Below are 13,988 nucleotides of genomic sequence, written 5' to 3'. Positions count from 1 at the left end.
AAGGGTTCTTGGTGCTCTTTGATTTAAGGTCTAATCGCCTTGAGTTAAAGATCCAAGTTATCTTTTTGTGCTAATCTAATTTTTAATTTTTGTATCTTGCTTGCATATATACATTATGGATATGAATGATGCACCTAGTTTAGGTTATGCCATTAATATTGGTCCTAGATTAGATAATTTTCCCTATACCTAATGGTGTGTTAGATTTAAACTTTTTGTTCAATGTAGACACTTCGATTTATGGAAAATTATAGATAATGCTTATATTGTGCCCACTTTGGAGAAATCCAAGTGGAATAAAAATGACAACCGAATGTTTACAATGAACAAGATTTTGTTAGAATATTTGCTAAATGCTTTTAATTCATCTATGTCTAACAAGTTTGTTCATTTTAATAGTGCTTACACCTTATGAAAATTTATTGAAGCACATCAAGGGGACTTGGAGGCGATCCGATAAGTTTTGGAGGATCCTGTTAGACCCTAAGACCGCTAGGAAAGAACCCTTGAGGGGGGGTGAATAGGGTTTATGCTAATCTAATCCGATTTTATACCAATTATAACTAATTAACAAATATATCCAAGCAAGTATGATATGCTATAAGATATGTGCAAGGATATACAATATAAACAAGGGTAAACAATATGATCATGCAACAATGGCGATATAACAATATGTAATAATAAATGCGCCAATGCCAAACCCAAACACAAGGAAATCATCACGGAGTTCGGACCTTCCGTCCTACGTCTCCGCTCCCCACTCCTGGGGAGAATCCACTACACAACCTGGTTTGGAAGCCGGAACTTCTCTACACACTCGGTTTTCTAGCTAACCGAAAACTCTACACACTCGATTATCAAGTCAACCGAAAACTCTCACAAAACCTCACAAAGTACATACACAAGCTACAACCTCAAGTGTTGGTCCTCACGTATCGACTCCCTCAAGTGCTCAGAATTATCACCTCTCACTAGGCCACCGACGCCACTCCTCTTGGTATCGACTCCGTCCTCACCACACACTCCTCTCGGTGTATAAGTGTATTACAAAGTGAACTTCACAAATTAAACACAACAAATGATTGTTCTCTAAACAAGGTGAGAACTCAATTAGGCTCAACTAATTGTTATAACTCCCCACAACCCAAATTATACTATGAATGTAAATACAATAATCTCAAGTGGGTGTGTGTAACAATGAGATTAATCAAATCTAAACTCAATATAAAACTAGCTTTAATAAGATGATAATCAAACAAATAAATATAAAGCTAGAAAAGAGTTTAGAAAACTTCTCAATAGATGACAAGAGATGGAGGGAGAATAGTTGATTGCTCAAACTCCAATAGATGATCTCCTCAAGCTCTTGTGGAATTGAATTCACAAACTCAAACCCTCAATTGTTTAAAAGCTTTTTAAACAAACACTAAACAAAATTTAAACCCTTGTTAAAATTTTGTTAAAACATTCTCTTGGATAGTGGGAGAGAGAAATACAATGGGGTGTTTATAGGCTCCCAAAACATCAGTAAAAACCCAAGCAAAAAGACCAAAAACCAAAAAAAAAAAAAAAAAAAAAAAAAGCCGTTACTTTGCAACGGCTCTCTGATAAGTCGACTTATGAGTCGACTTATGAGTCTACTTATGAGTCGACTTATGAGTCGACTTATATGAGTCGACTCAGCAGAAGAAAATCATAACTAGGCTGCACTTCATGAGTCGACTTATGAGTCGACTTATGAGTCGACTCATGAGTCGACTTATGAGTCGACTTATACGTGCACAAACCTGAAATGCACAGAAAAAAAATCAACTTTGAAGTGCCTTTAAAAATAGTAAATAAATTCCAAAAGTTATGAAACTTTAGAAAATGTTTATAAACATGTAAATGAACATGTTACAAAAAAAAAATTTTGGAATTGCACTTCATGTTTGTAAAATATTATCATTTTGCAAAATATTCCAAAAACATGAAAACTAAACATACATGTTTTGACATTTTGACTAAACTATATTTTGAAACAATACAAAATAATTATATAGACTTAATAGAAGATGTATATCATTATTGTTAAGTCCATATACTAGGAAATCAATATTATCACAAAATTGCATATTCTATGCAATATATATTTAAACATAATAGAGTATGAAACATATGAGGATATATATTAATGTATATTTGTTTCATATCTATATAGTTAAACCAAAACACAATAATAAATATGAAATATGTAATCTCATATTTATAAATATGAAAACTTAAATCTGTGTATGTATATATATATATATATATATATATATATGTATATATATATATATATATATAAATGTATATATATATATAACTATATATATAAAAGGAAACCAATATAATGTGTGTGTATATATGATTGAGCTTAAAGTACTAACACACATAATATAAGAACCTAAAACTACATATACCCAAGCTTGTGATCTTCAACGAAGCTCTACTTAGTACTTTTTGGGGATGAAGCTAGAACTTGAATCTTCAACTTGAATTGCATAGGCTTCACTCCACAATTCCGCCAACCTCCATTTGATTTGATCGTTATGACGAAATCCATCCATGCTCCAACATATTGTTTGTCTATAATAAATAACAAAACACAAATACTAGACAAACAATATTAGATGTAAATTATTTATTAAATCATCATCAAAACAAGAAGACCAACAGATCCCGCTTCAAGTTCATATGGAGCATCATGCACACGGACACTAGGCGATAGCCCTAGTGAGGTTTGCGAGTTCAAATCCATTAATGATTTATCTAGTGATGAACTTGCTTGTGCTAGTAAAAAATTATTACATGTCGATAACAAATTGCATAAAGATTTTATTAATTTTAAAAAGCAAGTATGATAATTTAGAATCCGATCATGAGGAGCTAGTGTCAAAATTGGATGTCATTGTAAAAGAAAATACCATGCCTAAAGAAAACAATGACATGTTAATTTTGGAAAATAAAAAATTAACCACATCTATAACTAACCTATCTAATGAAAAAAATAATGCCACATTAGAAGTAGAGAACATAAAAATTGATACTGCTTACTTTATAAATAACTATATATATTCTACATTTAATAAAAATGCATATGTGCCTAATAATGAAGATTTGAATCTTGTGAATAAACGTATTTCATATTTAGATTCAACTTTGAAAATATGTATTGATAATCATAAGAAGCTTATGGATATGTGTGCCAAGTCTAAGTCAAAATTATCTACTCATTATGCACACATATATAGTAAAGTTTACAAGTGCTCTATTTACGGTCGTAAATGCCATTTAGCTAAATTTTGCTATGATACACAAAAAAAAAATGTCAATGCTCCTTGTGCATCTTATCAAGTTTCTTCATCACATGTACACACACATGCACCCATTGTTCATCATAAGCATGCTCATGTGTATCAATGTGATCTTTGTGATCGTTTTGGTCATTTGGCCAAGTATTGTTTTGATTTGAAAAAAAAAAATCACGTTTGCCAAATGTTTCTAGTAGACCACATATTTTTGAATGTGATATTTGTTGTAGATTTGGCCATTTGGCGAAGTTTTGTTATGATTTAAAAAAATATTCAAACTTGCCAAATTTCTCAAGTAGACCACCTTTGTTTAATGATGTTTCTCATTTACAAAATATTTCTAAAAGCCAATTTATATTTGCAAATGATTCATGTGCACGAGATAATGGTCCACAAAAACAAATGGATCTCTTTCATTGCACAAATTGTAATCGGAAGGGTCATTTGAGTGATTATTACCTTGACCGTGTTAGTACACCACATGTGCTTAAACGGGTTCAAAACCCTAGGGTTTTGAGCTTAAATGATAGGGGTAATGTCCCTAAACCTTTTGGTACCACGAATACTTGGGTACCAAAACAAATTTGATTTTATACCAAGAATTTTAGTGTTTTTATTTATCTTTTTTCTTGGTTTTGAAAATTATACTTTAAATTTTTAATCAAGAAAACAATTCTTTTTATTAGTCAAATTCTTTTGTTTTCATAATTATTGGTTTTGTTTTGATGAGAGGTTTGTGTTTATATAACCCCCCGGTTTTATTGGGTGTTTATTCCCAAATCTTGTTTACCGGGTACTAATAATCTTTATATGGATTGGAACAAGCTTAAGAGCTTGATATATTATTGCCTCTCTTGCATTTCTTTTGTCAAAAAATTTGTTTTGATTTATTGCTTTGAATTCATTATATAGCACAAATAGATGATTCAAATTTCAAATATGCTTTATAATGTATTCTATGAGTGGTTTGATCAAGTTCTACAAAGAAAACTTGCTTTATTGATCAAACATCATTTTTAGGTTTAAATCTTGATTTATGATATTATTAATTAATTTATTTTCATTTAAAAATATTTTGCATGATTTTCATGTTCCTTTTCTTTTGATTTCATAAATCTATTCTTATACATGATTTTTATGTTTATATTTTAAGACATATTATTTCAATGGTACATCCATATGTGTTCTCATATGAGTGATATTTAGCATATTCATCTATGCTTGCTCACAAATGATTGCCTTAGCCTTCATTTTATACATTCATTAAGGCATTTCAATAGGAGGAGCAATCCCTATATTTGTTTTATACTCACCCATGCTTATTTGTAGGGGGAGCTTTTGATCTCTTCATTCTTTGTGGTTTTTCCCCTTTTTGATGTTGTCAAAGGGGGGGAAATATTGTGAGTATAGCCTTTCTTGTTTATATACATGATATATTATACTTTATATATTCATTTCCTTTCATGCATATATTTTTTTTGTAAATTGTATGTCATCATCAAAAAGGGGGAGATTGTTGGCCTCTTTATTTTGATGATGTTTAACAAACAATTTACTACTAATGTTGTTTGTCTAATGTTTGTGTTTATCTATTTATTGTAGACAAACAACATGTTGGAGGATGGATGGAATTGTGCATTAACGATCATATCTAATGGAGGTTGGCGGAATAGTGGTTGAAGCCTTACAATTCAAGTTGAAGATCCAAGTTCAAGCTTCATCTGCAAAGTGTACCAAGTCAAGCTTATTGAAGATCAAGATTGCTTGGGTAACATTTAGTTTAGGTGTTATATTATGTGTGTTTGTACTTTAAGCTAAATCATATATAAAACACACGTTATATTGGTTTTTATGTATATATATATATATATATATATATATATACACATTTTAGTTTTGGTTTCTATGAATATATAGTTATATATATACATATATGTTTTTGGGTTTTCATGTTTATAAATATGAAATTACATATTTCATATTTATTATTGTGTTTTGGTTTAGCTACATAGATATGAAACAACAAACAAAATTATTCACATTTTCATTTGTTTCATATTCTATTATGTTTAAGAATATATTACATAGAATATGTAATTTTGTGAAAAATATTATTTTATTGGTTTATGGACTTAATAACAATCATATACATCTTTTATTAAGTCTATATAATTATTTTGTAATGTTTCAAAATATGGTTAAGCTAAAATGTCAAAACTCATATGTTTACATTTTCATGTTTGGGACTATTTTGCAAAATGATAATATTTTTCATTTGGAAGGTCCTTTTTGAAAACCGGTTTTTGTAGCATGTTTATTATCATGTCTACAATCATTTTCCAAAGTTTTACATTTTTCTAAATTTGTTTGATATTTTTAAATAGGGTTTTAAAATAAAAAAACAACTTTCAAAACCTAAAATTTCATGTATCTGTTTGCGGTTGACCACCACGATTGACCGCCTTGAGTCCAGAGACTCTGAATGTTTTTTGATGGCTCGTGGTCGACCGTGGCAGTCGACCGAATAATGTCCAGAGACTTTTGCGGTCGACCGGATGTTTTCCTAAGCCCAGAATTTGTTTTTGAGCTGCTCGCGGTCGACCGCGCGTTTTTCACGGTTGACCGCCGATCGCCCAATGGCTATATTTTGTACAGAATCGGATTTCTGATTCTTTGGGCTTTTTGGTCTTTTGTTTGGTGATTTGGCTGTTGTTTTCTCTTCCTATATAAACCCTCAAACCCCCCAGTACCAGGGTAACCAAGTGAGTGTTTTAAACAAGTTTAAGAATGTTTTAAACAAGAGTTTATGTTTGGTTTAAGTTTGTTTTAAAAGTTTTTAAAGCATTTGAGAGTTTGATTTTTTGAAATCAATTTCAAAAGAGCTTGAGAAGATTATCTATTGGTGTTTGAGCATCCAACTATTCTCCCTCTATCTCTTGTTATCTATAGAGAAGTTTTCTAAACTCAATTTCTAGCTTTGAATTTATTTTGTTTTATTATCAGTCTATTAAGCTAGTATTTATATTTAAGTTTAGTTGATTTGATTTCACTCATTGTTTACACACACCCACTGAGCTTATTGTATTTTCATATATACTATATTTGGGTTGGTGAGAGTTGTAACAATTGAGTGTCAGCTTTCATTGAGTTCTCATCTATTGTAGAGAACAAATTTGTTGTGAACTTTAATTGTGAGATTCACTTTGTATTACACTAGTACACTGAGAGGAGTGTGTGGTGAGAGACGGTGTCGCTTCCAAGAGGAGTAGGGTCAGTAGTAAAGCCTAGAGAGAGGTGGTAATTCTGAGCACTTGAGAAAGGACACGGGCTAGAGACCAACACTTAGAGGGTGTGGAGTGTAGTAAAATTGTGAGTGGTGTAAGGTTTTCGGTGAGCTAGAAAACTGAGTGTGTCATTATAAACGTTATTCGGGTGAGCGTACAAAACCCGGTTGTGATAGTGGATATCTCCTCGAGGTGAGGAGCGGAGACGTAGGTTGTGAGGACCGAACTCCGTGAACATATCGTTTGTTTGTGATTGCATTGACGTACTTATTTTTATGTTCATATCTTATATCGTCTTTGTATATTGCTTGTTGTTTATATTTCCCACTATCTAGTTTCGATTATTTACCCTTGTGTTGTTTATATATCCTCGCATATATTTCACCATATAGGATATATCTCTTTGTTCATATTTTATATTCTTGCTCATAACATATTGTATATCTATCTTGCAAGAATAATTTATTAATTAGTTTTAATTGGTATAAAATCGTATAAGATTAGCATAAGACCCTAATCACCCCCCTTCTAGGGTCTAACAATTGGTATCAGAGCTTGGTGCTATTTGATTTAAGGTCTAATCACCTTGAGTTAAAGATCCAAGTTATCTTTTTGTGCTAATCTAATTTTTGATTTTTTTTATCTTGCTTGCATATATACATTATGGATATGAACAATGCACCTTGTTTAGGTTATGCCATCAATATTGCTCCTAGATTAGATAATTTTTCCTATACCAATAGTGTGTTAGATTTAAACTTATTGTTCAATCTAGACACTTCGATTTATGGGAAATTATAGATAATGCTCATATTGTGCCCACTTTGGAGAAATCCAAGTGGAATAAAATGACCATCGAATGTTTACAATGAACAAGATTTTGTTAGAATATTTGCTAAATGCTTTTAATTCATCTATGTCTAACAAATTTGTTCATTTTTATAGTACTTACACCTTATGAAAATTTATTGAAGCACATCAAGGGGACTTGGAGGCGATCCGAAAAGTTTTGGAGGATCCCGCTTCAAGTTCATATGGAGCATCATGCACACGGACACTAGGCGATAGCCCTAGTGAGGTTTACAAGTTCGAATCCATTAATGATTTATCTAGTGATGAACTTGCTTGTGCTAGTGAAAAATTATTACATGTCTATAACAAATTTCATAAAGATTTTATTAATTTTAAAAAGCAAGCATGATAATTTAGAATCCGATCATGAGGAGCTAGTGTCAAAATTGGATGTCATTGCAAAAGAAAATACCATGGTTAATGAAAACAATGACATGTTAATTTTGAAAAGTGAAAAATTAACCATATTTATAACTAACCTATCTAATGAAAAAGATAATGCCACATTAGAAGTAGAGAACATAAAAATTGATACTGCTTACTTTATAAATGACTATATATGTTCTACATCTAATAAAAATGCATATGTGCCTAATAATAAAGATTTGAATCTTGTGAATAAACGCATTTCATCTTTAGATTCAACTTTGAAAATATGCATTGATAATCATTAGAAGCTTATGGATATGTGTGCCAAGTCTAAGTCAAAATCATCTACTCATTATGCACACATATATAGCAAAGTTTACAAGTACTTTATTTACGGTCGTAAATGCCATTTAGCTAAATTTTGCTATGATGCACACAAACATAAAAATGTTAATGCTCCTTGTGCATCTCATCAAGTTTCTATGATGCACACAAACATAAAAATGTTAATGCTCCTTGTGCATCTCATCAAGTTTCTTCATCACATGTACACACACATGCACCCATTGTTCATCCCTTGTGCATCTCATCAAGTTTCTTCATCACATGTACACACACATGCACCCATTGTTCATCATAAGCATACTCATGTGTATCAATGTGATCTTTGTTGTCGTTTTGGTCATTAGGCCAAGTATTGTTTTGATTTGAAAAAAAAATTACGTTTGCCAAATGTTTCTAGTAGACCACATATTTTTGAATGTGATATTTGTGGTAGATTTGGCCATTTGGCAAAGTTTTGTTATGATTTGAAGCCTTGCAATTCAAGTTGAAGATCCAAGTTCAAGCTTCATCTGCAAAGTGTACTAAATCAAGCTTATTGAAGATCAATATTGCTTGGGTAATATTTAGTTTAGGTGTTATATTATGTGTGTTGGTACTTTAAGCTCAATCATATATACACCAATATAATGTATATATATATATATATATATATATATATATATATATATACACATTTTAGTTTTGGTTTCTATGAATATATAGTTATATATATACATATATGTTTTTGGGTTTCTATGTTTATAAATATGAAATTACATATTTCATATTTATTATTGTGTTTTGGTTTAACTACATGGAGATGAAACAACAAACAACATTATTCACATTTTCATTTGTTTCTTCTATTATGTTTAAGAATATATTGCATAGAATATGTAATTTTGTGAAAATATTATTTTATTGGTTTATGGACTTAATAACAATCATATACATCTTTTATTATGTCTATATAATTATTTTGTAATGTTTTAAAATATGGTTAAGCTAAAATGTCAAAACTCATATGTTTACATTTTCATGTTTTGGACTATTTTATAAAATAATAATATTTTTCATTTGGGAGGTCCTTTTTGAAAACCGGTTTTCGTAGCATGTTTATTATCATGTCTACAATCATTTCCCAAAGTTTTATATTTTTTTGAATTTGTTTAATATTTTTAAACAAGGTTTCAAAATCAGAAAAAACAACTTTCAAAACCTAAAATTTCATGTATCTGTTTGCGGTCGACTGCCACGATCGACCGCCTTGAGTCCAGAGACTCAGAATGTTTTTTGATGGCTCGCGGTCGACTGTGACAGTCGATAGTCGACCGGATGATGTTCAGAGAGTTTTGCGGTTGACCGTCACGGTCGACCGGATATTTTCCTGAGCCTAGAATTTGTTTCTGAGCTGCTCGCGGTCGACTGCGCGTTTTTCTTGATCAACCGCCGATCGCCCAATGGCTATATTTTGTACAGAATCAGATTTCTGATTCTTTGGGCTTTTTGGTCTTTTGTTTGGGGATTTCACTGTTGTTTTCTCTTCCTATATAAACCCTCAAACCCCCCCAGTACCAGGGTAACCATGTGAGTGTTTTAAACAAGTTTGAGAATGTTTTAAACAAGAGTTTATGTTTGGTTTAAGTTTGTTTTAAAAGCTTTTAAGCATTTGAGAGTTTTATTTTGTGAAATCAATTTCATAAGAGCTTGAGGAGAATATCTATTGGTGTTTGAGCATCCAACTATTTTCCCTCTATCTCTTGTTATCTATAGAGAAGTTTTCTAAACTCAATTTCTAGCTTTGAATTTATTTTGTTTGATTATCATTCTATTAAGCTAGTATTTAAATTTAAGTTTAGTTGATTTGATTTCACTAATTGTTTACACACACCCACTGAGCTTATTGTATTTTCATATATAGTATATTTGGGTTGGTGAGAGTTGTAACAATTGAGTGTGAGCTTTCATTGAGTTCTCATCTATTGTAGAGAACAAATTTGTTGTGAACTTTAATTGTGAGATTCACTTTATTGAGTTCTCATCTATTGTAGAGAACAAATTTGTTGTGAACTTTAATTGTGAGATTCACTTTGTATTATACTAGTACACCGAGAGGAGTGTGTGGTGAGAGACGAGGTCACTTCCAAAAGGAGTGGGGTCAGTAGTAAAGCCTAGAGAGAGGTGGTAATTCCGAGCACTTGAGGAAGGACACGGGCTAGAGACCAACACTTAGAAGGTGTGGAGTGTAGTTATATTGTGAGTGGTGAAAGGTTTTCGAAGAGCTAGAAAACCGAGTGTGTCATTATAAATATTATTCGGGTGAGCGTAGAAAACCCGGTTGTGATAGTGAAGATCTCGTCTAGGTGAAGAGCGGAGACGTAGGTCGTGGGGACCGAACTCCGTGAATATATCTTTTGTTTATGATTGCATTGGCGTACTTATTTTTATGTTCATATCTTATATCGCCTTTGTATATTGCTTGTTGTTTATATTTCCCATGTGACGCCCCTGTTTTCACACATGGCTGCAGTCTAAGGTGAACCCAGAGATGTCAAACTTGTCATGCACCTCCACTGTGCAACAACATGTTTCACCAATCACAGTAATATCCTCTAGTGGAAACCAATATAAATGAAGGTACAAAACAGGCAAATAAGGAAAATAAATACTATAGACATGATACGGAAAGATATATCTCATAAATGAAATCATGTCCCAAATAAACTAAACTAGAATACAACTTATATACATATGGAGTCTAAAATAACATGATATGTCTCAACGTGAATCGATTAGAAATCGTACTAAGGCATATTGCCTTAACAATATGAGTACAAACTCAAATGACTAAATGGAAACATAAGATCACTGTGGAGTCAATACTAGTAAAAATACGCGACGGCGACTATGCAAGAACTCTGTCACCCTGCGACTCTCCGATGCTCTGAGCCGCCTGAAAATGAGAAATAAAATAAAAGAAAAAGAACAACAACAAGAGCGTCAGAGCGCTACAGCAAGTTCACCTCCATCCGCCCCCAGGGGAAGGGCTGCTAGATGATGAAGTGGAGGCTCTATCTATTAAGCATAGTCTACCTAGGTCATTTTCCCTGTATCTAATGGAATTAATATTTAGAAACCCAAACAAGGAAACCCTCACTACCACATTTGAGGCCTATGGGGACGGTTCTGAACCGTCACCCTAGGCATGGAAACCGTCACACTAGGTCTATGGGGACGGTTCTACATCCGTCTCGTTTGTAGCCGTGCCCGTAGGTCTAATGGGATGGTTTATGCTCCTAGTGCAACGATTTGTAAACCGTCCCCAATAGTACTATAAGGGAACGGTTGTGATAAGGGGTCGGTTCTTAGTTTAGAGCAAGTGGAACGGTTGTATATCAAGGGGAACGGTTTTTAGGTTCTAAGCAACGGGAACGGTTTGATAGCAAGGGGAACGGTTTTTAGGTTCTAAGCAATGGGAACAATTTGATAGCAAGGGGAACGGTTTCTATGGGGATGGTTTTTATACCAAGGGGGACGGTTTCGAGCTTAACCTAAGAGGACAGTTATATTGTCTATAGGAATGGTTTTGTTTGTGATCTATGGGGACGATTTTTATACCAAAGGGGACGGTTTTCATTTTTTACTGATCAAAACAAATCACTCAGATATCACACATCAGTCCATCACATACAAAGAAACAATAGTCCAAGTTTTACACACAAACTAACCAAACTTTAGCATTAATATAATGAACAATTCATTACAACGAAGAACAAGATTATAGCAATAGGATTGAGATAATTCTTCACAAGTTTTACACACAAACTTACCAAATTAAGCACATATCACAAATCCTCCATGATTAAAACAAAGAGCTACTACTTAATCAAAAGGTCAAAATGTCTCTATTGAGACGATTAAGTTCTAAATCTTCACAACAAATAAATCCCCCAAAGAGCGACAAGCATGGATCTTCAGATGTTTTCCTGCATACATCAAGATAAAAAGATGAGTAAGCACAAGTAGAATGAAATGCACTGTGAACATATGCAACTTCATTATCAATAACCAAGAGATCCTCACATGTATTCATCATTAATTGAAGCACATCTAGAAAGGAATACCTATCTATCTTTTGTGTACCTTAAACAAAAGCTAAAGTCTAAAGATTCTACAAATTGTTGTGTAGGTCTTGGTCTTGTCCAAGAGATGGGATTGGGCAGCATGTGGAGAGAGAGAATAATGTGGGGGGTATTATATTCCTAAGTTTATCTTTGGCAAAAAAAAAACATTTGATTGTATAAAGTTCTAGAAAGTGACATACATAATAGAGTTATAAACTACCCCAGTTGCCCTAGTTATAGTGATGGACAAAAGAATATGGCAAAAGTTAGTTTATCCACAAAAGTGTCTTCTGAAATGTTTGAAGCCTTGTATATCATATCTAGATCTCCACCTAGCTCCATATAGATTTTTATTAGTATAACAATATGACAGAATAAGTGTATGTACAGTATATATGTGAGAATATTAGTACAGGTAGCTTTAAATCACAAGAGACCACAGATGCATAATAGAGAGAGAAAAAGGGAATGCTCATAGCTGTTATAACAATATACTGACTTAGATGGATTGATAAGTTGAAATTAGAAAGAAACTAATGGGGAATGCTCATAGCTGTTAAAGTTTTGGGCTTGCACTTGATGATGGGAATGGTACTGAGATACGATGGTCTGAACTCACATACATTAATTCAATCAGTTGAGAATTCCATACGTAGAGCTGAATCTAAGTTTGACTAGATAAAGTTGTCATAATACACAAAAAAGAAAAAGAAAGATATAACAAAAGAAAAAACTACCTCATTTCGTGGCTGATGGCTGCTTGCAGATGAGCGAGGATGATCATGATTTCGAGCACTACCACCTTGCTCAGGTGATCTTGTGCGTGCAATAAGTCTTGCAATAGCCGCCGGATCAATTGTTTGCCCAAGTGTTTCAGTCAAAAGCTCAGCGAAACCATGAACCAAATCCTATATTCCTCCATTATTAAATCGCAAAAAAGTTCATCACTTAACAGATTCTGGAACTTGCTCAGAGGAATCCATGATCTTTTTATTTTTATTCTGGAGCATGGTTTTAGTGACACCCCTCCCCCTAAGACGTACACGTCCAGGATGTTCATCTTTCTTGACTAAATCCCATGCATCATCATCTTCATCTTGAGATTTGAGTTCTTCTAAAGCACCCTGCATTAGCAAAATTTATATTTAGTTGCTATGCATGTTATATGAAAATTAGGACCTAAAAAGCAATATATGAATATTAATATTTAGGAAATATGGCACATTCTTACTATCAAATTGATTGTTTTCTCTCCTTGTGGATTTATCTTCTTTTTACGGGTCTCAATAAACATTTCAGCTTCACTTGGAGGTCTTCCCAACTCATTTTCCTATAATAAAGACATGATAGTTAAAATATTGATAAATACATTAAAAACAAACAAAAAGAAAGGCTACTGTTAATAAGGAACATTAAAAAAAATTGAAATACCATTTTTTGGCGAATCCTCGCAAAACTTATTGTCCTCGTAGTGTGCATATATTCTAGACCTTCACGATTTGCTTTGTTGGTCTCACTTGTTTTCTACACATATAGAAGGAACGTGGATTTAAAAAACAACCAGACCATTAGTATGAAACGATAAACGAGTGAATAAGAAACAATAAACGAGCCTATATAACTCCTGTAAGTATGAATTCCAATTTTGGAACTTTTCTTCTTATTTGGATAAAAATCATGCCCAATTTCACATCAAT

At 32.7% G+C, this 13,988-nt stretch overlaps 1 long non-coding RNA gene across 1 annotated transcript; it reads right to left on the bottom strand.

The window, feature by feature from the left end:
• LOC109826057 lies at window positions 11,952-13,192 on the bottom strand. The gene is made up of 2 exons (XR_002243183.1): window positions 13,029-13,192; window positions 11,952-12,153 (listed from the first exon to the last, which is right to left on the bottom strand). It is a non-coding gene; the product is annotated as an uncharacterized LOC109826057 (long non-coding RNA).

The sequence above is a fragment of the Asparagus officinalis genome, chromosome 10 (assembly GCF_001876935.1).
Source record: "Asparagus officinalis chromosome 10, Aspof.V1, whole genome shotgun sequence".
NCBI classification, from domain to species: Eukaryota; Viridiplantae; Streptophyta; class Magnoliopsida; order Asparagales; family Asparagaceae; genus Asparagus; species Asparagus officinalis.
This window is presented reverse-complemented; position numbering and strand designations above follow the sequence as displayed.